Consider the following 27,200-nt stretch of genomic DNA (forward strand, 5'->3'; position numbering starts at 1 on the left):
CAGGTGGTGGCTGCTGGAATATGCTGCCGGGGGTGTCTGCTGGGAATATGCTGCCGGGGGTGGCTGCTGGAATATGCTGCCGGGAGTGGCTGCTGGAATATGCTGCCGGGTGTGGCTGCTGGAATAAGCTGCAGGTGGTGGCTGCTGGAATATGCTGCCGCTGGTGTCTGCTGGGAATATGCTGCCGGGGGTGGCTGCTGGAATATGCTGCCGGGAGTGGCTGCTGGAATATGCTGCCGGGAGTGGCTGCTGGAATATGCTGCAGGTGGTGGCTGCTGGAATATGCTGCCGGGGGTGTCTGCTGGAATATGCTGCAGGTGATGGCTGCTGGAATATGCTGCCGTGGGTGGCTGCTGGAATATGCTGCCGGGAGTGGCTGCTGGAATATGCTGCCGGGAGTGGCTGCTGGAATATGCTGCAGGTGGTGGCTGCTGGAATATGCTGCCGGGGGTGGCTGCTGGGAATATGCTGCCGGGGGTGTCTGCTGGAATATGCTGCAGGTGGTGGCTGCTGGAATATGCTGCCGGGGGTGGCTGCTGGGAATATGCTGCCGGGGGTGGCTGCTGGGGATATGCTGCCGGGGGTGTCTGCTGGGAATATGCTGCCGGGGGTGTCTGCTGGGAATATGCTGCCGGGGGTGGCTGCTGGGGATATGCTGCCGGGGGTGTCTGGTGGGAATATGCTGCCGGGGGTGTCTGGTGGAATATGCTGCAGGTGGTGGCTGCTGGAATATGCTGCCAGGGGTGGCTACTGGGAATATGCTGCAGGTGGTGGCTGCTGGAATATGCTGCAGGTGGTGGCTGCTGGAATATGCTGCCGGGGTTGGCTGCTAGAATTTGCTGCAGGTGGTGGCAGCTGGGAATATGCTGCAGGTGGTGGCTGCTGGAATATGCTGCAGGTGGTGGCTGCTGGAATATGCTGCCGGGGTTGGCTGCTAGAATTTGCTGCAGGTGGTGGCAGCTGGGAATATGCTGCAGGTGGTGGCAGCTGGGAATATGCTGCCGGGGGTGTCTGGTGGAATATGCTGCAGGTGGTGGCTGCTGGAATATGCTGCCAAGGGTGTCTGCTGGAATTTGCTGCAGGTGGTGGCTGCTGGGAATATGCTGCCGGGGGTGGCTGCTGTGAATATGCTGCCGGGGGTGGCTGCTGGGAATTTGTTGCAGGTGGTGGCTGCTGGGAATATGCTGCCGCTGGTGTCTGCTGGGAATATGCTGCCGGGGGTGGCTGCTGGAATATGCTGCCGGGGGTGGCTGCTGGAATATGCTGCCGGGAGTGGCTGCTGGAATATGCTGCCGGGGGTGGCTGCTGGGAATATGCTGCCGGGGGTGTCTGCTGGAATATGCTGCAGGTGGTGGCTGCTGGAATATGCTGCCGGGGGTGGCTGCTGGGAATATGCTGCCGGGGGTGGCTGCTGGGGATATGCTGCCGGGGGTGTCTGCTGGGAATATGCTGCCGGGGGTGTCTGCTGGGAATATGCTGCCGGGGGTGTCTGCTGGGAATATGCTGCCGGGGGTGGCTGCTGGGGATATGCTGCCGGGGGTGTCTGCTGGGAATATGCTGCCGGGGGTGGCTGCTGGGGATATGCTGCCGGGGGTGGCTGCTGGGGATATGCTGCCGGGGGTGTCTGGTGGGAATATGCTGCCGGGAGTGGCTGCTGGAATATGCTGCCGGGAGTGGCTGCTGGAATATGCTGCAGGTGGTGGCTGCTGGAATATGCTGCCGGGGGTGGCTGCTGGGAATATGCTGCCGGGGGTGTCTGCTGGAATATGCTGCAGGTGGTGTCTGCTGGGAATATGCTGCCGGGGGTGGCTGCTGGGAATATGCTGCCGGGGGTGGCTGCTGGGGATATGCTGCCGGGGGTGTCTGCTGGGAATATGCTGCCGGGGGTGTCTGCTGGGAATATGCTGCCGGGGGTGGCTGCTGGGGATATGCTGCCGGGGGTGTCTGCTGGGAATATGCTGCCGGGGGTGGCTGCTGGGGATATGCTGCCGGGGGTGGCTGCTGGGGATATGCTGCCGGGGGTGTCTGGTGGGAATATGCTGCCGGGGGTGTCTGCTGGGATATGCTGCAGGTGGTGGCTGGTAGAAGCTGATGTGATAGTGATGTTTTACAGGCTGTTGGATAGGCACATAGACGTACAGGAAAGAAGCTAGTGGATCACGTACAGGCAGAAATGATTAGTTTAATTTGGCACCATGTCTGACACACACTTCATGGCCTGAAGGGTCCGTTGTTGTGCTGTTCCATGTTGCATGTATGCTCTCAATAAGTTTTTATATAACTGTAAAAAGGCATCTTTATTCTTACACAAATCTTCTGACAGTAAACACCAAAACAGCATTTGCTTTTTTAAGTCCTATCTGTATTTGCATATTGGCATTCCAGATCTAGTACATAATGAAGGCACCCAGATCTTTTGAATTTCAACACATTCCAATCTCTGGTCATTTAACAAGTAGTTGCTTTGTCTCCTCTCTCCCCCAGTGAAGTGGATAATCCCATGCTCTAGTCCATCTGTCCAACCTCTCAGTTTATCTGTATCCCCATGAGTCCTGTGGCCATCCTCATTGCCCCTCACACTGCCACCTGGTTCAGTGTCATCTGCAAACATAGCAAGTGGTGGGCCGAAGGGCTTTACTCTGTATCGTGACTCTCTGACTGTGTGTCTCTGTAATATATAACATGAGTACAAGACAGAGAAATAATAATCTGATTGTGCAAGGTCAACCTGGATTTATGACAGGGAAGTCATGTTCGACTAATCCATTGATGTTCTTTGAGGATATTATTGTAGATGAGGACGTGTGTATGGATTTTCAGAAAGCTTTCACTGAGGTCCCACACAGGATGCTGGTGATGGTGGTTAGAGCACACAGGGAATTCGGTCGCACCTTTCAACCCTTCAACTATCAGGCTCCTGAACCAACGTGAATAACTTCATCCACTCCAACACTGAACTGATTCCACAACCTATCAACCCACTTTCAAGGTCTCTACAACTGACTTTCTTAATATTATTTATTACTTACTTCTCTACTGTTATTATTTTCATTTTCTTTTTATATTTGCACAATCTGTTATCTTTTGCACATTGCTTGTTGGACAGCATTGTCAGGTGTGGTTTTTCAATGATTCTACTCTGATTCTTTGTATTTACTGTGAATGCCTGCAAGAAACTGATTCTGAGTGTAGTATATGGTGAAATACATGTATTTTGATAATAAATCTAGTTTGAACATAATGAACCAGTGAGACTGAGAGGAAAGGGAGAGCAGGAATAGAACACAGAACAGTACAACACAGGAACAGATCCTTCAGCCCACAATGCTGTGCCAAACTAATCAAACAGTTAATCAAATGCTCAACTAAACTATTCCCTTCTGCTGACACAATGTCCATATCTTTCCACTTCCTGCACATTCATGCACTTAATGAGCATCTTAATCACCTCTATCATATCGACATCCACCAGCGCATTCCAGCACAATCTGTGTAAAAAACACTTGCCTTGCTCACCTCCTTTGAAATTACCCCCCTCACCTTAATTGCATACCTGCTGGTATTAGACACTTCAACCTCAGGGAAAAAAATACTGTCCGTCAACTCTATCTATGCCTCTGATAATCTTATAAACCTCTGTCAGATCCCTCAGCCCCCTGCACCCCAGAGAGACAACTCGAGTTTGTATAACTTCTCATTATAGTACACGCCCTCTAATCCAGGTGAACCTCCTCTGCATCATCGACATCCTTCCTATGGTGGGAACCAGAACTGTTTGCAATACTCCAGATACAGTATGGCCTAGCTAGAGTTTTATAACTCAGTCAGATGACCATTTCTTTATGTCTTGCTCTCACATTCTGTGTTACAGAGGCATGGTCATAGAAACAGGCCCTTAGGCCCATTGAGTTCATGCTGACTCCTGCCTATCTTCATTAATCCTATCTGCCTGTGTTAGGACCATACCCTTCTATGCCTTACCTGTTTAAGAGTCGGTGCCTCTCAAACATAGCAGTGCTATATCTGAGAGAAGATTGCTTTAACGTAAGAGTGCTATATCATAGGAAGCAGAAGCAAGAAGACATAGGAGCAGAATTAGGCTATTGGCCCATTGAGTATATTCCACTTTTCATTCGTGGCTGATTTATTTTCCCTCTCATTCTCCTGCCTTTTCCATGTAACCTTTGAGACCCTGATTAATCAAGAATTTATTAACCTTCACTTTAAATGTAAGCAATGACTTGGCCTCCACAACCGCCTGTGGCAATGAATTCCAGAGATTCACTACCCTCTGGATAAACAAATTGAGTACCTTCTCATCCGTTCGAAACGGATGTTCCTCTGTTCTGAGGCTGTGCCCCTGCTTGTCATGGCCGGAGTAGGGAGGCATAATGGGAAACATTTTCCCACTACCTATAGACTCGACAACCACGTCCAGCCCCTGCCCTTCACATGTGGCTTAGCTATTAAGCCTGGTGGAACTGATCAGAGAAGGGACAAAGGCGGGTTACTGGCGCCTTAAAACCAGTCGCTGTGGTTGGCAGCTCAGCTGGGAGAAGGAAAACTCTGATCTCAAACCTCTGTTGCCTTGTGGCTATACCCACTCATGGGGAAGGCTTCGGGGGTAAAAGTCCGGAGCTGGAGTCTGTAAGGCTCCCTTGAGTCAACACTGACCGGCAACTCCTGCGGCGTCGCTGGTGCCACACTGTTATGGGTCTCTGCCGTTTCTTTAGATTCATCAGCTACACGGGGGGCGGGTGCTGCTGCGTGGGCAACAGGTTGCCCTCCATGTCATATTACCATGTAAACAGCTGGGACTCAACATCCATGGTCGAACCCGACTAACAGAGGGGCCTCGGAGTGCCCCCGTTCCTGAAACCCAGACTCGCTCGCCCATGCACTCTGATTCTCTCTGTACGTTAATCAAACTGCACTTCACAGTGCTGACTCTGTCCATTGATGGACTTGCACGGTCCGTCGCCGCCACTCGCCCTGTTCATCACAGTTTGTGCCAACTGCACACTTTGAAATGCTGCCCTCTAACACCTAAGTCCACATCGTTCATAAATGCACATATTTAATATCTAAATCCAGGTACTTTAATATTATATACACAAATATCAGGTCACACACGCACAGAACTACCAGTTTACACATTCCTATAAAACGTGTACGCTGATTCCACACCCACACATACTAGTCTTATGAATAATACATTTTTGTAAAATAATACAGATAGATATTTTCCAGACACATTTCAAAACCCGGCTGTGCTAATATTTACCCCAGAACTCATCGGAGGGAATGGGTGCTCAGCAGCCCCGGACTGTGCTGATATTTACCCCAGACCTCATCGGAGGGAAATGGGTGCTCAGCAGCCCCGGACTGTGCTGATATTTACCCCAGACCTCATCGGTGGGAAATGGGTGCTCAGCAGCCCCGGACTGTGCTGATATTTACCCCAGACCTCATCGGAGGGAATGGGTGCTCAGCAGCCCCGGACTGTGCTGATATTTACCCCAGACCTCATCGGAGGGAAATGGGTGCTCAGCAGCCCCGGACTGTGCTGATATTTACCCCAGACCTCATCGGAGGGAATGGGTGCTCAGCAGCCCTGGACTGTGCTGATATTTACCCCAGACCTCATCGGACGGAAATGGGTGCTCAGCAGCCCCGGACTGTGCTGATATTTACCCCAGACCTCATCGGAGGGAAATGGGTGCTCAGCAGCCCCGGGCTGTGCTGATATTTACCCCAGACCTCATCGGAGGGAATGGGTGCTCAGCAGCCCCGGGCTGGGCAGGAACAATCGGACTGACTGGACGAACGTTCCGAGGGGATGGGCGGAATACAACCGCTGCGCCTCTGGGTGACAGCGCCGGTGAACACCAACACATTCGGCTCCCTGCACTCAGGCACGGAGTGTTTGCTGAGACAGGAATGAATTATTCATACTCTGGAAAGCGGACTGAAGTCACTCTGCATTTTCTGCACCGGAGGATCCGACCTTTGTCTTCTCATTTGATGTCGGCGCTGGCAAATGTCCCGGGCACCTGTGGGATAACTCACTATGAGCCCTGGACACAGGGGATTGGTGCATCAGTCTTGTGTCCTCGGTAGCCTTCTGTAAAGAGGGGCCGATTGGGCACCTGCTCTGGAGAAAGAACAGAGTCTCTACTGAAACCCGTCTGGGACCTTCAAGAGAGTTCAGGTCCAACTACAGAGTAAATTAATTACCTGCTTTGAAAAGAGCGACTATCATATGGTGGAATTTCACAATAAGTTCAAAAGTGATGTGATTCAAACTGAAATCAGGGTTTTGAATTTCAACAAAGGAAAGTGTGTAGCGTGGGTCGGGAAATTACACTGAAGGCAATGTCCAGCTATCGTCAAAGGCACTGGCACTGAGCAGGGAAAGTGCCCGATCCCCGATTCCAGGAGAAATTACATAAAGACTGGAAACTCGGCGACAGTGACCAATAAAATGATAAAACAAAGACTGGTGACAAAGATAAGACCAGGCTTTTTAAGGGGTTCAGTCGGCTGTAAGAAGGAAATGATTAGACGGAGTAAACATATCCCCTTTCCTGATAGCGGCAGGGGAATGATAACAAGCCTAAGCGCTGGCAGGGGATTAAACAATTACCGTCTTCTTAGACAAAGAGCCAGCCTCTCCCTAAAACACCGGAGACCCGAGTGTCTGGTGTAAAAGAGGGAATTAAGTGAGATCACTGCTGGTAAAAAAAGAGACACCGCCGGAGAAGTAAATTAATCTACATGCCAATAAATCCCAGGGATCTGATGATATAGACGCCAGAGTTTGATCCAGGTGACGGTGCACAGTGAATTCTCGGATGTCTTCAAGCTAATTCTACAGGAATGGTTCCCGCAGGTTGGAGGGTAGCGAGTGGGATCCCACTATTTAAGTAGAGAGAGAGAGGGGGGGTGGGAGGGAGAGAGAGAGAGGGGGGGAGAGAGAGGGGGGGAGAGAGAGGGGGGGAGAGAGAGGGGGAGAGAGAGGGAGGGGGAGAGAGAGGGAGGGGAGAGAGAGAGGGAGAGAGAGAGGGGGAGAGAGAGAGAGAGAGAGAGAGAGGGAGAGAGAGAGAGGGAGGGGAGAGAGAGAGAGAGGGGGGGAGAGAGAGAGGGAGGGGGAGAGAGAGAGGGAGAGAGAGAGGCCTCGAAGGGTTAGGGAACTATTGCCCTGTAGCCTCACACTGGCACCTGGAATTTGCTTGAATATCATAGTCATAGAGTCAATGTAATCAAATAATGATCCCATTCCTAACCCATTCATTCTTTCCACTCTCCCATCAACATCCCTCTACCCCAATCCACCGCATACAGATTCTTCTATTATACATCAGGTTCACTTTATAAAGTCAACTTAACTTATCAATCTTGATGTGTTAGGAAACCCACACCGTCACAGGAAGAACATGTAAACTCCACACAGAAAGCAGCAGAGCTCAGAGTCAAACTTAAGTCTCTAGTGCTGGGAGACTGTGCTTCGACCCACTGCACCACTTTTTCTACCTAATAAAGGATGTGATTGCAAAATAATTTTTTTTTGTTAGTGCTTTAGGATGGGAAACAGCTTTTACCCATATAACAATCACAGCACGGAAACAGGCCATCTCAGCCCTTCTAGTCCGTGCTGACGCTGACTCTCACCTAGTCCCACTGACCCACACTCAGCCAGGCTGTAAGACTACTGAACTCCCGGCCACCACCCAGCTCTCATTACGTATGAACTGCCAGTAGCATTATACTGTTTACTTTTAAACTTGTGTTGTAAATGCACATTATTGTTTGCTAATTTATTAATGGTAATATTACTTTATGTGTTATGTATGTGAGTGTGTTGTGCAGTTTGGTCTGGAGGAATGTTGTTTCATTTGATGGTATACATGTGTACAATTGTGTGAGTTATATGCAGTGTGTTGTGCATCTTGGTCCAGACGAACATTGTTTCGTTTCGGGGTGTACATGTGTATGGTTGTGTGTGAGCTATATGTACTGGGTTGTGCACCTTGGTCCGGAGGAACCTAGTTTCATTTGGGGGTATACTGTATACTGTACGGTTGAATTACAATAAATTGAACTTGAACTTGAACTGATTCAGCAGAGAAAACATGCTTGATTAAACACAAGGAACTCAGTGAAGATGCTTCTTTAGAGTATGTGAGGGGAACTTATAGATTTGGTGTGTTTTGAGTTTCAGATGGAGATTGATAATGAAGTTGGAGCACATAGAACTGTGTTCATACCGGTGTGAATTGAGAATTGGTGAATAAATGGAAGTCAAAAAGCGGCATCTGTCATTAAGGATCCTCATCACCCAGGAAATGCCCTCTTCTCAGTGCTACCGTCAATGACAAGGTACAAGGGCTTGAAGACACATGCTCAAAGGAACCATAAGACCATAAGACACAGAGCAAAATTAGACCATTTGATTCATCGAATCTGCTCCGCCATTCCATCATGGCTGATCCATCATTCCTCTCAACTCCATTCTTCTGACTTCCCCCAGTAAACTTTGACACCTTGACTAATCAAGAACCTATTAACCTTTGCCTTAAATATATCCAATGCCTTGGCCTGCACAATTGTCTGTAGCAATGAATTCCATAGATTCATCACCCTCTGGTTAAAGAAAATTTTCTTCATCTTTGTTCTCAATGCTGAGACTATGCCCTCTGGTCCTAGATTTCCCCACTATAGGAAACATCCTCTCCACATCCACTCTATCCAGACCATTCAATGTTCAATGTTTCATCGAGATTCCCTGTCTTTCTTCCAAGCTCCAGCGAGTACAGGCCCAGAGCCATCAAACACTCCTGAGTCTCGGAATCATTCTCATGAACCTCCCCTGGACTCTTTCCAATGGCAGCACATCTTCTCTGAGATAAGGAGCCCAAAACTGCTCATAATATTCCAAGTGCTGTCTGACCAATTCCTTATAAAGCCTCAGCATTACATTATCTCTCAAAATGAATGCTAACATTGTATTTGCCTTCCTCACTGCTGACTCAGCCTGCAAGTTAACCTTTAGGGAATCCTGCATGAGGAAGCTCAAGGCCCTCTGCACCGATTTTTTTTCCAGTTTTCTCCCCATTTAAAAAAAAGTTTGGGCCCTTATTCCATGAGCCAAAGTGCACGACCATACATTTACCTACACTATATTCCATCTGCCACTTCTTTGCCTTTTCCCCAATCTATCTAAGTCCTTCTGGAGACACCCTGGTCCTCCACCTATCTTTGTATAATTCACAAACATGGCTACAAAGCCATCAATTCTTTCATCCAATTCATTGACATACAATGTGAAAAGAAATGGTCCTATTGCTGGCCCTGTGACACACCACTAGTCACCAGCAACCAAGCAGAAGAGGCCTTCTTTATTCCCACTCTTTACCTCCTGCCTATCAGCCAATTGTTGATCCATGCTTGCACCTTTCATACAATACCATGGTCTCTTACCTTGTTAAGCAGTCTCATTTGAGGCACCTTGTCGAAGACTTTCTGAAAATCCAAACAACATCCACTAATTCTTCTTTGTTTATCCTGCCTGTTATTTCCTCAAAGATTTCCAACAGATTTGTCAAGTAAGATTTCGTATTCCCAATGAAGACCACACTGACTTTGGCCTCCAAGTACCCCAAGACATCATCCTTAATAATAGTCCAACCACTGAAGTCAGGCTAACTGGTCTATAATCTCCTTTCTTTGGCCTCTCTCCCCTTCTTAAAGTGGAGTGCCATTTGCAATTTTCCAGTCCTACGGAACCATTCCAGAATCTAGTAATTCTTGAAAGATCATTACTAATTCCTCTATTATCTCTTCAGCTACCTTTTTCTGAACCTAGAGGTGTAGTCTATCTGGTCCAAGTGAGTTATCTACCTTCAGGCTTTTAAACTTCCCATACACCTTCTCCTTGGTAATAGCAATGACACTTCTGTGCCTGACACACTTGCATTTCTAGCATTCTGCTAGTGTCTTCCACAGTGAAGACGAATGCAAAATCCTTATTAAGTTCATCCGCCATTTCTTTGACCCCATTACTACTCTCTAGAGTCATTTTCCAGTGGGCTGATATCCACTCTCATCTCTCTTTTACTCTTTTTTTTATCTTCAGAAAATGTTTTATATTCTTATTATATTACTGGCTAGGTAACCTTCACACTTAATCTTTCCTCCCTTTATGATTTTTTTGGTTGCCTTGTGTTGATTTTTAAAAGCTTCCCACTAATTCCCTCTTTGACTTCTCTTAACAGCCACAGTTGCCTCATCCTCCCTTTAGAATATTTCATCTTTAGGATGTATCTATCTTGCACCTTTCAAATTGTCCCCAACAACTCCAGCCATTGCTATTCTGCTGACATGCTAGTGGCACCTTCCAATCAACTTTGGCCAACCTCACTCTCATGCCTCTGTAATTCCCTTTACTCCAAATGTAATTGTAATATTAGCTTCTCCCTCTCAAAATGCATGGTGAATTCCATCATATTATGATCTTTGTCTCCTAAGTGTTCCTTTACCTTAAGCTTTCTAATCAAATCTGGGTCGTTACTTAACACCCTATCCAGAGTTACCATTATCCTAGTGGGCTCAATCTCCAGCTTCTCTAAAATGCCATCTTGTAGGCATTCTACAAATTCCCTCTCATGGGATCCAGCAACAACCTAGTTTTCCCAATCTACCTGCTTATTGAAATCCCCCATGACTATCGCAATATTTCCCTTTTGACATGACTTTTCTATCTCTCATTGTAATTTGTAGCCCACATCCTGCTTAAGAGATAGCTTCTCCCCCACTGCCATCAGATTTCTGAATTGATAATATGCCATGTCACTATTTTTGCACTACCTATTTTATATATATTTATGTGTGAGTGTATGTGTGTGTATTTTGTATTGTAATTTATAGTTTTTATTATGTATTCCAATGTACTGCTGTTGCGAAACATCAAATTTCATGACATATGACCATGATATTAAACCTGATTTGGACTCTGATCAAAGAAGCGGAGTAAATTAGACCCTCCGAATTGGAAAATCAGTGGAGCTTAACAGGAATTGGGACTTTAGCCCCAACATTCGCAAGGTTCATCACCAATTTGGCAGAGGGAGTCAGGGCTGAATGGTCTCTAGTTTGCTAATGACACAAGTGTGAGAACTGATGAGAATCTAAGGAGGATGTTGTCAAGCTGAAATGAAAGAGCACCCCTGCTGCAGTTCTAGAGGCTGGTGAAGAGGACCATCAGATACAACCTTGTGCCTCATATCCATTCTTTTGGTTCACTCCACTCCAACCACTTCTGTCCCTTTTCCTATAATCTCACTGGAGTTTATACTGTACTCACTGGATTTTGGAAGGGGAATGTCACTGAAACGTATTGAAAATTGAAAGACCTAAACAGAGTGGTTGTGGAGAGGATGGTTCCTGTATTGGGTGTGTCTGGATCACAGGGCACAGCCTCAGAATAGAAGGATATCCCTTTAGAACAGAGATGAAGAGAATTTCTTTAACCAGACAGGGATGAATCCGAGGAATTCATTGCCATGGACAGCTGTGGAGATCAAGTCATTGAGTATATTTAAAGTGGAGGTTGGTAAGCTCTCGATTAGTCAGGGTGTCAAAGGTGATGAGCAGAAGGCAGGAGAATGAGGTTGAGGGGGATAATAGATCAGTACGATGGAATGGCAGAGTAGACGTGATGAACTGAATGGCCTAAATCTACTATGTCTTATGGTTTTATGGTCTAATCCCCTTCTAGCCAGTCCCATCTACTATTTTTGTCCCATGTCTTTCCTGATTCTATCTGCCTACCATCAACAACATCACTTGTTGGATCCTCTCCTCATCTGGCTCCACCTGTCCTTCACCTCCAAAAGGTCCAAATTATCACCTTCCTTACCTGTCAGAGTTCAGTACTGCTGGCATATGTGTTCCTGTGTATCTCCCTCCTGTAGCATGCTCCAGCTCCATCTGCCCTTTTCTCTTTACCTCCACTTATCACTTATCTAACGCCGTCACCCTCAATCCCCACACTCTCCCCTACTGCTGTCCTTCACCCTTCCTCAGTCCATCTGTCACTGACCAGCCCCAGTCTCCCAGCCTCACTCCTCCCCCTTCTCTTTATAATCAGCTGTCCCTCTCTACTTCCCCCACCCACCATTTGTTCTGATGTACAGTCAAACCAGAAGGGCAACTCTGTCCCTGGCTCGGCCTGGTGAGTTCCTCCAGCAGGTTGTTTGTCACTGGTCTGGGAACTGAACAACTCTGGGACTTCAGAAGCCCATAAGAGAGACGAATGAAAGAGAACTGTGAGACTGCATCTCTCCTGTTCTCTGTACCAGGGAAGGTCAATGGGGATAAATGTTCTTCCACTTCATTTCAAACTGTTGCCTTTGCATTGAGCAGGGCTAGATGCTGATCTATTACTAAAACTGGACTCTTAGATTCTGGGATTGGTTTTATTCCATGAAGTCCCCATTAGCCAGAGACTGTTGTGAAAAATGTATGTGAGAGCACATGTGTGTGTGTTTATGTGTGTATGTGTGTTTTATGTGTGTATGTGCTCATGTGTAAATGTGTGTATTTATATTAGACCATAAGACCATGAGATAGGAGCAGAATTAAACCATTCGATCATTGCTGATCCTTTTTCACCCTCTTCAGCCCCACTCCCAAAACTTTTCCCTGTAACCTTTTATGCTATGTCCAATCAAGAACCTATCAATCTCTGCTTTAAATACACCCAACAACCTGGTTTTCGCAGCTTCCTGTGGTAACAAATTCTACAAACTCACCACCCTCTGGTTAAAGAAATTTCTCTGTTTCTCTGTTTTAAATGGATGTCTGAGGCTACGTCCACTTGTCCTCCCCCACCAAGTGAAACATCCTTTCCACATCTACTCCGTCTTGGCCCCTCAACATTTAAAGGATTCAATGAGATCTTCCCCTCATCCTTCTGAATTCCAGAGCCATCAAATGTTCCTCATATGAGAACCCATTTATTCCCAGAATCATCCTTGTGAACCTCCTCTGGCCCCTCTCCAACGCCAGCACATCTTTTTCTAGATGAGGAGCACAAAACTGTTCACAGTACTCAAGGTGAGGCCTCATCAGTGCTTTACAAAGCCTCAGCATCACATCCCTGCTCTTGTATTCTAGACCTCTTGAAATTAATGCTAACATTGCATTTGCCTTCCTCACCACCGACTCTAACTGCAAATTAACCTTTAGGACATCTCAGATTTTTGGGTTTTCTCCCTTTTGGAAAACAGTCTGCACATTTATTTCTTTCACCAAAGTATATGAACATGCATTTTCCAGCATCGTATTTCATTTGCCACTTCCTCGCCCATTCTCCTAATCTGTCTAAGTCCTTCTGCATCCTACCTGTTTCCTCAACACTACCTGTCCCTCCACCAGTGTGTGTGTGTGTGTGTGTGTGTGTGTGTGTGTGTGTGTGTGTGTGTGTGTGTGTGTGTGTGTGTGTGTGTGTGTGTGTGTGTGTGTGTAGATCTGTCAGTTTCTGCCAATGGCAGCTCCCAGTGTGGGGGTTCATATTCTCCCCCCACCCTCCCTCCCTTGGCACTTTTCAAACACCACATATCCTTCCACACCTAGCCTCTGGTCCTTCAGAAAATGGGTCTCACTCCCCGACTCCCCAGGAGCAGCACGAGGGATCCCATTGGTCTGTGCTTCCTGGACCTCACACAGGATGGCCTGCGGTCCCCTCTGTCAGCTCAGTGACCGCCCCCACCACAACCCACAGCCACCGGTGCTCAGGATGGTACACGAGACCCAGACCCGGTCTGCCTCCAGCGCGAGATTCATCAACACTCGGCTCATTGTGAGAACCTGCACAAAACCATTTGTTCTCCACCGTCTGTTAAAGTGAACGCTGAGGTTTGGGTGTTAAATATTTATGACTTGCAGAGTGATTAAAGATTCTCTCACACACGGCATTAATTCCCCACACATTGGAATGAAGAGGCAGTTTATACGGTGACATTAGCATCAGCTTTATATATTCCACATCCACTGGCGATCACAATCAATTATTAAACATGAACAACACCGGCGACTCTTCCCCAGTGTCGCTATGGTAGTTTTATCCTTCACTCTGGGTACTGATTTACTGGTCCCCCCAGTGGGTCAGACAGGTCCCCTGGGACTATTTAACCCTCTGATATACACACAAGTTCCGGGGGGTCTCTGCAAACCTCTACAGTCATGAACAGACTTTGCTGTTGGAACTGGAATTTGGGAAGTACGGAAGTCAAACTGTAATCAGGAAGATGCATTGAGTGGCCTTGTGACACAGTAGTTAGTACAGTTATGGCTCCAGACCACCATATTTGACCCTCAGCTCTGGCACTGTCTGCATGGAGTTTGCACATTCTCTCTGTGACCGCTTGCTTTCCTCTGAGTGCTCCCGTTTCCCCCTTCATCCCAAAGATGCGTGGTTCAGAGGGCTGCTGTAGGTTGTCCTCAATTGCACCATGGACAGTCCCAAACCCGGCTGCAAAATGAGGAGGGTTGGACATGAGGCTAGCAATTCCATTCCATAAAAACCCAGAGCTACAGAAACATCAACAAGAGCTCACAATACCTCATTCCTGGGAGAAAAAGTTATCTTTGATGGACTACACCTGGGGAACAACTTGAAAGCCTGGCCCTGGACAGGACTGTGGCAAGCTGCTGTTGACAGCCTACACCCCAGAAGAGAGATAGGTTAATCGAGTAAGTAAGTAAACTGTCCCCAGTGTGTGGGACAGGGGTGGAATCTGGGGGGAGCTGATGGGATTGTAGGGAGAATGAAATGAGATCAGTGTAGGATTGGTGTCAAGTTAATAGTCAGCAAGGACTCGATAGGCTCAGTTATTGGATTAGTTCAAGAAGAGATCAGGGACATTAAAGGGACAAGGGGAACGGTGCTGAAGTGGGGGGTCAGCCATGATCTTGTCCAAGGGCAGGTCAGGGCAGAGGGGCCGAGTGGTCTGTTCACACTCTGATTCCTCTCTTTTCATTGTTTTGGAGTCTGCTGAAGTGCCCCTGCACCCACAGAGAAGGTGTATATTAGTAATCATTGCTCAGGCTGCGTGAATGTATTGCAGTCGTGTTGCTCTCTGAGTCTGCAAACAATTCACTCTCCTGCAGTGACATCGATTGTAATTCATTTTACCTCGGATCCACTGAAACCAAAAAGGACAACTGATATGTTAATTACCAGTAGGGAGAACAAAAATAAACGTGAGGCAGCGTCTTTCTCTGCTGCTGCTTTGAAAGGGTGACCAATGCGTTAGTAACTGCAGGGGAAAAACCATTTATCACAGTGACCATTTCACACAGCTTAGAGGGGATCACTCATTTCATCGGGTAACCGAGGAACACTATGTGGATACAGGCCCTTTGGCCCACAGAGTCTGTGCTAGCCATCAGCCACCCATTGAGATTAGTCATACAGACAGATGACGCGGACACAGGCCTTTCGGCCCATTCAGTCTGTGCCAACCAGCTTCACTCACCCTGTTTCACTCTCCTATATTTCTGGCAGTTCCTTCCATATCTTCCACAACTACCCATAGAACCATAGAACATTACAGCACAGAAGCAGGTCTTTTGGCCCTTCTCGGCTGTGCCGAACCATTTTTCTGCCTAGTCCCACTGACCTGCACCTGGGCCATATCCCTCCATACACCTCTCATCCATGTACCTGTCCAAGTTTTTCTTAAATGTTAAAACTGAGCCCACATTTACCACTTCATCTGGCAGCTCATTCCACACTCCCACAACTCTCTGTGTGAAGAACCCCCCCCACCTAATTTTCACTTTAAACTTTTCTTCCTTCTACCCAGGTCAGACAATTCCAAAGATTCACCACCTCTGAAAATAGACCCTTTGGTCCATGATATCATGCTGACCCTTTAACCTACTCTAATATCAATCTTACCCTTCCCTTCCACATAACCCTACATTTTTCTATCGTCCATGTGCCTCTAAGAGTCTCTTAAATGCTACATTTCCTTCTCTTCATCTTGTCACTGAGTTCCCTCAGCCAAGGGGAATAGTACCTGGCATTTTCTCTGTCAAGCTCTGTAATTTCAGTGAGAGCTTGCTCAAATCCTATTGAATAGAGGCTCATCATAGTCAGCCTCTCTTCACAGATCTCAGCGTTCCAAAGGAACACACATTCAGCCCATTGAGACAATGCTGGACCTTCCATCACACACAACAATCCTATTTCCCAGTAATCTGCACTGACATTCTCCCCTTCACTCATACGCTGGGAGCAATTAACCCACTGACCCCATTTCATTCTCCCCATCAAACCGTCAGATTTCACCACTCACCCACACACTGAGGCCAATTAATCCACTGATCTGCATGTCTTTGGGATGCGGGAGGACACCAGAGCACCGGGGAAATCTCATATAGTCCCAGGGAGAGGATACAAACTGCACCCAGACCAGGCTGGAGGTCAGGATTGAGGAGCACAAGGCAGCAGCTCTGCCTACTGGGCCACTTCCCCAAACTATTTTCTTCTCAGAAGATGCCGTGATAGCATTGTAGTGAAATTTTTGTAAGACCATGAGATATAGGAGCAGAATTAGGCCATTTGGCCCATAGAGTCTGCTCTTCCATTTCATCATTGCTGATCCATTTTCCCTCTCAGCCCCTATCTCCTGCCTTCTCCCCATATCCCCTCATGTCCTGACTAGTCAAGATTCTATCAACCTCTGCACTAAATATACCCAATGATGTCCTCCACAGCTGTATGTGGCAATGAATTCCATGGATTCACCACCGTCTGGCTAAAGAAATTCCTTCTCATCTCTGTTCTAAAAGGACACCCCTCTTCTCCAAGATTATGCCCTCTGGTCTTAGACTCCCTGACTATAGGAAACTATAAGACCATAAGACATAGGAACGAATTAGGCCATTCAGCCCATTGAGTCTACTCTGCCATTCCATCATGGGTGATCTAGGATCCCACTCAACCCCATACACCTGCCTTCTTGCTATATCCTTTGATGCCCCGACCGATCAGGAAGCGATCAACTTCCGCCTTAAATATACGCACAGACTTCCTTCCAACGCGGTCTGTGCAGAGCATTCCACAGATCTACTACTCTCTGGCTAAAAAACTTCCTTGTACCTCTGTTCTAAAGGTTGCCCCTCAATTTTGAGGCTGTGCCCTCTAGTTTTGGATACCCCCACCATAGGAAACATCCTCTCCACATCCACCTTATCTAGTCTTTTCAACATTCAGTACGTTTCAAGGAGATCCTCCCTCATTCTTCCAAATTCCAGTGAGTACAGGCCCAAAGCTGCCAAACACTCCTCATATTTTAATCCCTTCATTCCCGGAACATCCTCTTCACATGCACTCTGTCAAGGCCTTTCAAAATTCGTGAGCATTTCACTGCTCACTCATCCTCCCTCAGGAATGTGAAGTGAAGCGATACAGGTTCAATCCCAGCCTCTGGGACTGACTGTGCAGAGGTTGCACATTCTCCCGTGACTGTGCGATTTCCCCCAGGTGCTCCAGTTCCCTCCAACATGCCTACAATGTACGGGTTGCTCGGGGAAGTTCAATATGTTAATTGGCTTTTGGAAATTGCTGCTGGTGTAGGCCAGTGCTTCAATGGGTGGGAACCTGTGGAGAACTGGTTACCGTGGTGATTAGTGGGAGAATAGGAGCTGGCACACACTCTGGGTCCAACGCCAACCTCCCATGACATATGGAACTAGGAAAAGTTGAGTTTAGGTTATGATCCTGATGTTTGAATACAGCCCAGTCCATCACAGGTAAAGCCCTGCCACCATTGAGCAAGTAGCACTGTTGCAAGAAAACAGCATCCATCATCAGAGACCCCCACCACCCAGGCCACACTCTCTTCTCAATGCTGCCATCAGAAAGGAGATCCAGGAACCTCAGGTCCCACATCATCAGGTTCAGGAACAGTTATTACCCCTCAACCATCAGACTCCTTCACGCACCTCAACACTGAACAGATTCCACAACCCGTGGACTCACTTTCACAGACTCTGCAGCTCACGATCTCAGTATTATTTATTAGTTATTTTTGATTTTGTACAGTTTGTCTTCTTATGCAAATTGGTTGCTCGTCTGTTTCATTTGTGTGTAGTTTTTCATTGATTCTACTGCACTGCTTTGTATCTACTCTGAACGCCTGAAGAGTCTCAGAGTGGTATATGGCGAGAAGGTCTAGGGACATAAATATAGAACTGGGGTACCTAAGACTTTTGCTCTGTACTGTATTTGTCAACGTGGAGCAAGTCTTTAAATCTGGCGAGAGGAAAGGATGTTGGGAATGGCGAGGGTGGAGCGCTGAGGGAGGGGTGTGAGACAGGTGGCAGAGAAGGAGCACCATGGGTAGGGGTGGTGGAATATATACAGACACACCCAGCCCTGAGACACCAGGCAAGGTCATTTGATTCCAAACAATTGGTGCTTCCAGTCCTCTCCTCTCTCCCTTCCCCTTTTCCCAACTATGATTCCCCTCTCCCTGCCCCCTTCCCACTCTCAGTCCACAATAGAGACCCATATCAGAATCAGGTTTATCATCACTCACATACTGAATGCCATGAAATTTGTTTTTTTTAGGCAGCAGTACAGCGTAATACATAAAATTACTGCAGTCTTAGGCACACACTATATATATGTGCTTAATACTTTTGCACAGTACTCCACATATTTTGATAATAATAAAAGTACTTTGAACTTTTGATAATGAATTATCCTGCAGTTTGACCCTCAGTTGTGAAGGTGCTGAGGGGAAAGCGCTGAGGGACTGCTGTAGGGTAAAATATTCACCTGAGAATCAGGCAGGGGAAAGCGTACACAGATCGGCACAACTGAAGGCTATCTGTATGCACACAGCATTAGTAACGAGACAGATGAATTAATAGGAAAAAAGGAAATGAATGGGTGTAATCTAATAGCTATTACAGAGACATGACTGCAAAGTGACCAAGGTTGGAATCAAATAATACAGGACACTTAACCTATAGGTAAAATATAAATGGTGGAACAGGAGATCTTGTAGTAAAGAACATAAGAATACAGAAAAGGGACAGAGACCACTCGGTCCCTCTAGCCTATCCCACCAGTCAATGTGATCGTGGCTGATTTTCCCCAGGCCTCATCTCCACTTCTGTGCCAGTTCCCCAACACTCTCAGTCACCTGATCTGATGCCATTTCTCTCCCTTCTCTTTAACATCCCACCTAGTGATTGTCTCCACACCTTCTGCAGTGAAGAATTCCAGTGAATCACCTCCCTCTGTGAGAAGTCCCTACACACCTCAGTTTCAAATGTTCACCCCTTAATCCTGTAATTGTTTCCCCTTGTTCTAGACTCTGGTGGAAACAGCTCCACACCTCTCCTGCCATGTCCCCTCAGGGTCTGAGATGCTTCAGTAAGGTCACCCCTTATTCTACTAAACTCCAAGGGACACAGACCAACTTCTTTCACTGACTGCTTCCTTTTCAGTGAACACGGCTGAAGGATGACCTAACAGTTTATAAAATACTGAAGGGCATAGATAAGGTGAATAGTCACAGCCTTTTCCCCAGGGTAGGGGGAGTCTGAAAGTCGAGGGCGCTAGTTTAAGGTGAGGGAGGGAACAATTAGCCATTTCTGCCTTGAGAAAAGTCTCAGGCTGTTCACTCAATCTCTGTCTCATATAATCTTGTACGCTTCAACCAAGTCACCTCTCAACCTCCTTTGCCCCAAAGACTAAAGCTCATGAATGCACTTTGGTCAGCATGGAACAGGCCTATTACAATGCTATTTAACGATGATCCTTGATGTATACGAATGCTCCTCAAGATGCTACCTTTGTGTAACAGCTGAAACCATTCATGGGTGCATTGTTAAAGAGGATATCTGAATGCACGAAGAGGTATTGAATTAATGGAACAATAAAGTATATTATTAATAAAGTATATTTTTAAGTGAAACAGATATGATTTAGTACAGGGAATGAAGCTTTGGTGCATAGAAGGAACAGCATTTTTGTAGCAGTTAACAACTGAATCTTGAAAAGCCCAGAGGGAGTGGAGTTGAAGAGAATGTTTCCAATAGTGGGGGAGTCTAGGACCAGAGGACACAGCTTCGGATTACAAGAACACCCCTTCAGAACAGAGATGAGGAAGAATTTCTTCAGCCAGAAGGTGGTGAATCTGTGAAATTTGCTGTTATAGACGTCTGCGGAGGCCGAGTCATTGGGTATATTTAAAGCAGAGGTTGATATATTCTTGATTAGTCAGGGCGTTAAAGGTTATGGGGAGAAAGCAGGAGAATGGGGTTGAGAGGGATAATAAATCAGCCATGATGGAGCAGACTCAATAATCCAAATGACCCAGTTCTGTTCCCATGTCTTCTGGTCTTAGTCGTTAGCTAGCTGGGACAATTTTTCAAGATTAAAACTGTAAACCGTGGAAGTGTTTTAGCAGCTGTGGATGCTTCTAAAGCGGGGTTTTCAACCTGAAACGTTAACTTTGTTTTCCCTCTCACAGATGCTGCCTGGTGTTCACTGTTTGCAGTATTTTCTGTTATCAAAGTGAATTAGCTTCAAACAACTGCAGGCATTCCTGAGGGAGAACGAAACGGTTTCAGGTAAGCATATTCCCACACAGTAAAAGGGTAGATAGGATATCAAAGCCCTCTCCTCACATTGAGAAATAAGGGAAACCAGTTAGACACGAGGAACTACCAAATACCGGATCAGACTGAATTTGAAAGAGGAATTGGGAAAAGAAGGAAGAGCAGAGGCCATGAAAATATTCTGTACAATCAAAGGGAGTCTGGAGATGGTTTATGAGTAAATAAAGAGCAGGAGTAAGAGAGGGGCCTCGGGGATATGAAATATGGAACCTGCGTGCATGAACTGAGGATGTGGACAGATTTCTTAATGAGAATCTTGCAACTGTCTTTGAAATCAGGCAGGAATGATGATATTTTAGTTTAGGTCACAGAGGCACAGCTCAGGAAAGGGCCCTTCAGCCCAGCAATTACATTCTTTAAATAGTACACGAGAGAAACTTGTTGTATCCATTCTTCCCAGTCAGTTCTCCTGCTGAAAACTAATGCCCTTTTTGTTCAGCTCTCTTTCCTTGTGATGAAGGTCCCAGACTGGAAACATGAACTGTATCCACCTCTGTGCTTAGCGTTTCCAGTATTTTATGTTTCTATTTCAGATTTCAGTACCTGCAGTTTTGTGACTCTCAAATTTTGAGTAGATTTTGGCCCCTTATCTAAGAAAAGATGTACAGGCATTGGAGAGGGTCCAGAGGAGGCTCATGGAAGTGATCCCAGAAATAAAAGTTAACCTATGAAAACCGTTGGAAGGCTCTGAGCCTGTACTTGGTGGAGTTTAAAACCTGAGGGGAGACCTTATTGAATATTGAAAGGTCTGAATGGAGTGGATATGGAGCGGACCAGAAGGCACAGCCTCAGATTAGAAGGACGTCCCTTTAGGACAGAGATGAGGGGGAATTTCTTTCACCAGAGGGTGCTGAATCTGTGGAATTCATTGCCACAGATAGTCGTGGAGGCCAAGTCATTGGATATATTTAAATCAGAGGTTGATCGGTTCTTGACTAGTCAGGACATCAAAGGTTACGGGGGGAAGGCAGGAGAACGGGATTGAGAGGGATAGTAAATCATCCACGATACACATGGATGATAGAAAAATAGACGGCTATGAAGGATGAACATAGAGTAGCTTAAGAGGTCAGCACAACATTGTGGACTGAAGGCCCTGCATTTACTGTTCTATGGTCTATGTTATGTGTTCTATTCCCATCAACTCCCACCAGTTTCCACCCCTCAACCACACACTGGGGACAATTTACAGTGACCAATTAACTCTTCAACTCTGCCATGAATGGTCCCAAGCCCAGCTGTAAAGCAAAAGGTTGGACTTGGGGCTAGTAATCCCATCTCATAAAAACCCAGATGCTAACAGAAGCTTCAAAGACCACATTTCTGGGAGAGGAAGGATCTCCTCTAAGAAGATGTATGAAGTGGTGTTAAGAGGGCGGAAGCCACGAGGCCAATCAACCTTCAACCCAGGACTGAGGACTTTGGCAAGCTGCTGTCAGCAGCCGATGCCCAGGAGGAGCCATGAGCTGAAGAGGAAGGAGAATTAACTCACCAACCCGCACACTTTGGGAATGAGGGAAGAATCTGAAGCACCCGGGTGAAACTCGTGTGGTCTCATGTCAAACTCCATGCAGACAGCACCGAAGATGGAAACCAGGACTGCAGAGCTGTGGGGTAATGTCTCTATTAGCGGCATCACTGTGGAAAAGTTTTGCTTTCATTGAGTAGCTTGTCAGGATTTGGACTCTCTACCTGAAAGAGCAGAAACCACACTGCATGTGTAGAGTAGCGTACCTGAGGAGGAAGGTCAGATGCTGGAGGGGGTAACAGGTCAGATAGATCTTTTTGAACCAGCACAGATGCAATGAGCCAAACAGCCTCCTTCTGTGAATTTCCCTCATAAATTTTCCATGACTGTGTTGCTGTGTGTGATTCCTGCACTGTGCTGGCGGATAATGCCGGCAAAGTGTGAGATGTTTAATTCAGTGTCAGTTATTAGTGATGCAGTAAAACAGACGGCAGATATTTGGAGTGTGTGTGTGTGTGTGTGTGTGTGTGTGTGTGTGTGTGTGTGTGTGTGTGTGTGTGTGTGTGTGTGTGTGTGTGTGTGTGTGTGTGTGTGTGTGTGTGTGTGTGTGTGTGTGTGTGTGTGTGTGTGTGTGTGTGAGAGAGAGAGAGAGAGAGAGAGAACTCCGGAACTCACTGGTTGCAAACGACGGAGAATGATCCACGATTTCTGCTTGGCACGGAACGATTGAAAGGTGTTGTTAGTCAGGGATCCTGGGATTCCATGCAAACAAATCACTGAAAGTTAACATGCAGGTACAACAAGCAATCAGAAACCAAACAGTGCCATGGCCTTCATTGCAAATGGGATGAACTCAGGAGGACAGATACCTATCGTAGTGATGTAGAGTCCTGGTGAAACATACGAGTATTTGTGGATGGGTCTGGTCTCCTGACCCAGGCCATACCCTCTTATCACTGCTATCATCAAAGAGGAGGTACAACAAGAACTCAAAGACACACATTCAATGATTTTGTAACAGCTTCTTCCCCAACATCATCAGATTTCTGAGCAGGTCAGGAACTCATGTCCCCAGAACACCATAAGACATGGGAACAAATTTAGGCCGTTGGGTCCATTGGGTTTGCTCCATCATCGCTGATTTATTATCCCTCTCAACCCCATTCTCCTGCCTCCTCCCTGTAACCTCTGATGCCCTATCTAATAAAAAATCTATCAACCTCAGCTTTAAGTATACTTCATGACTTAGCTTCCCACAGCCATCTGGTTTCTGAGGTTCATGAACCCAAGAACACCATCTCAAAATTTTTGTTCTATTTTACACTACTTATCCATCTATCTATCTATATCGATAGATAGATATATGTAGATACTGTACTGTGCAAAAGTCTTAGGCGCGCGCGCACACACACACACACACACGCACGCACGCACGCACGCACGCACGCACACACACACACATTCTGTAATGATCAATAAGTAATTGTTTGGAATCAAATGACATTGCCTGGTGTCCCAGAATGGGTTTGTCAGCATTCACACCATCCCTCCCCCTGCTCCTGGCACTCGTTCTCTGCCACGTGTCCCAAACCCCTCCACCCTTGCCATTCCCAACATCCTTTGCTCCTGCCAGATTTACAAGCTCGCTCTCTGCTCCACATTTACAAATACAGTACTGTGCAGAAGTCTTGGGTGCTCTAGCTGTAAATATGTTTCTAGGACTTTTGCACAGTTCTGCATAGATATATATTTATATATTGTATAGATAGATAGAAAGTTAGATTCTTCCACCCTTCACTAATGATCCCTTCTCTCATTTCCAACCCTCTTCCTCTTCTTGGATACCTTGCCAAATTTCTCTGCCTGCACTGGATCTTTCCATCTCTAATTGCTGATGAGACATCAACCAGCTCAACCTCAGTACTCCTCACTCCTCATCGAACCTTACCCCCTCTGAACACACTGCCCTCCACTTTTTACACACCAATCCCAACCTTATGATCAAACCCGCAAACAAAGGGGTCCTATTGTAGTGTGGCAGGCTGATTTCTACCTTGCTGAGGTCAGGCGGCAACTCTCAGACACCTCCTCATATCTACTCCTTGAAAAAGGCCCCATTCTCAAACATCAACTGTCTTAATCAACTCTGGAGAGCGCCCATCTACTGCTACCAAACTCATAATTCCCTTACCCCACATTGCTCGCTTCTACCTCCTACCAAAGGTTCACAAACCTGACTGGCCAGGTAGACTCATTATCTCTGCCTGCTCCTGTTCTACTGAACTTGTGTCCTCATAATCTGTTCTCTCCCCCTTCATACAGACCCTTCCCACCTACATTCCATGCTCCCATACTTCTCAAGCGTCCAATCTCCTCAATAACTTTTAATTCCCCGGCTCTGACCACCTCATTTTCACCATGGACATTCTGTCCCTATACACTTCTATCCCATCAAGAAGGTCTTAAAGCTCTCCACTTCTTTCTCAATAGAAGAATGAATCAGTTCACTTCTACCACCACCCTCCTCCATCTGGCAGAACTGGTCCTCACTCTCAACAATTTCTCCTTTGGCTCCTCCCTCTTTCCACAGACATGAGGGGTAGCCATGGGAATTCTCATGGGCCTTAGCTGTGCCCGCTTTTTCATTGGCTATGTAGAACAGACCATGTTCAAAACCTTCCCCGGTAATGCTCCTCAACTCTTCCTGTGCTACATTGATGACTGCATTGGTGTTGCTTCCTGCATCCATGCTAAGCTCATCAATTTCATTAACTTTGCCTCTAACTTTCACCCTGTCCTTAAATTCACTTCATCCATTTCTGACCCCTCCCCCCCCCACTGATTTCTTTGTTTCCGTCTCTGGAAATAAACTATCAATCAACATCTTTATAAACCCATCAATTCCCACAGCTATCTTGACTATACCTCTTCCCATCCTGTCTTCTGTAAAAATGCTATTCCTTTTTTTTCAATTTCTTTGCCTCTGCCGCATCTGTTCCCAAGATGAGAGATGTTATCCTTCTTCGAAGAATGGAGTTTCCTTTCCTCCACCATTGATGCTGCCTCATCCATATCTCCTCCATTTCCTGCACTCACTCCATTTTCCCGCCACCATTACAGTGAGAGAATTTGCTCTTGTCCTTACCTACTACCTCAGCAGCCTCCACATCCAACGCATCATTCTCATAACTTCTGCCATCTCCCAAGGGATTCTATCACCTAAACACTTAACCTCCCCTCACTTTCTGCTTTCTGTGGGGATAGATTCTCTGTGATTCCCTTGTCCATTCATCCCTTCCCAATAAGCTCCCTCCTAGCACTTTCCCAAGTGGCTGAAGTGCTACACTTGTCCATTCACCCCCTCCCTCCCCTCCATTCAGGGCCCCTAACAGTTCTTCCAGGTGAGGGAACACTTCACCTCATCTATTGCATCCAATGCTCCTGATGTGGCTTCCTCTACATTGGTGAGACACAAACTGGGGGACATCCTCGTCAAGCACGTTCGCTCCATCCAGCAACAGTGGAACTTCCCATTGTCCTAACATTTTAATTCTGATAGGGTGGAGGAGCAACACCTTTTTTCCATCTGGGTAGCCACCAACCTGATGGCATAAATATCAATTTATCTTTCCAGTAAAAAAAATTCACTCCCTCTCCCTCTTTCTTCTCCCCCCCCATTCTGGCTTTTTATCTCTTCCCGCCTGCCTATCATCCTCTTCATTGGGTCCTCTCCTCCTTCACTTTCTCCTATGGTCCACTCTCCTATCAGGTTCCTTCCTCTCCAGCCCTTTATGTTTCCCACCCGACTGGATTTACCTATCACCATCCAGCCATCCTCCTTCTCCTCTACCCGCCTTTTTATTCTGGCATCTTCCTCTTCCTTTCCAGGGTCTCAGCCTGAAATGTTGACTGTTTGTTAATTTCCATGGATGACGCCTGACCCTCCGAGTTCCTCCAGCAGTTTGTGTGTGTTGCCTTAGATCGTTATTTAGATAGATATATTTGATTCTGTAATGTAGAGTATATTTTATATCTTGCACTGTAGTACTGCTGTAAAACAACACATTTCATGACATTTGTCAGTGATAATAACCTGATTCTGATTTTGAGGAAAGATTATTTGCAGGAGAGGGAGGGATGGTTCACCAGAGATTGTCCAGTAAGCAGATTCCAAAGCATTCTGGATTTGCACTCTCTGGGATGAGAGGTAATCTTCAAATTTATGACAGAGATTATCAGAAAGTTCTTCATTCAAGGGGTAGTATATATAATGGGAGTGTCGGTTCGAGGAACTTGATATCCAGCAATTGCAAGAAAGTAATGAATACATTTTTAATGTGTAAAAGTGAAGAGACATGGAGGCATTTAGGTAGGCATCACTGTGGGAGCAGGAATAAGTACAAGAAACTCACAAAGTGTTAACAACATGGAAACAGGCCCTTTGTCCCATTGAGTCTGTGCTGACCCTCAGCCACACATTGACACCAATCCTACACTAATCCCATTTCATTCTTCCCTTTCCCAGTTAGTCTGACCTCAGTGGCTGAGAAGATGTTTAGAGTTAATTATTAACGATGAGGTCTTGGAGGCACATGATAAAACAGGCCAGAGTCAGCAGGGTTTCCTCAAGGGAAAATCTTGCCTGACAAATCTGCTGGAAGTCTTTGAAGAAATAACAAGCAGGATAGACAAAGGAGAATCAGTTGATGATGTGTACTTGGATTTTCAGAAGGCCTTTGACAAGGTGCCACACACAAGGCTGCCTAACAAGTTACGAGCCCATGGTATTACAGGAAAGATTCCAGCACGGATAAATCAGTGGCTGATTAGCAGGAGGCAAAGAGTGGAAAAAAAGGGAATCTTTTCTGGCTGACTGCCGGTGCCTTGTGGTGTTCCACAGGGGTCTGTGTTGGGACCGATTCTTTTTACACTACATGTCAATAGTTTGGATGATGGAATTGATGCCTTTGTTGCAAAGTTTGCAGACAATATGAAGATTGGTGTAGAGGCAGGTAGTTTTGTGGAA

Source organism: Hemitrygon akajei, chromosome 12 (genome assembly GCF_048418815.1).
Source record: "Hemitrygon akajei chromosome 12, sHemAka1.3, whole genome shotgun sequence".
Classification (NCBI taxonomy): Eukaryota; Metazoa; Chordata; class Chondrichthyes; order Myliobatiformes; family Dasyatidae; genus Hemitrygon; species Hemitrygon akajei.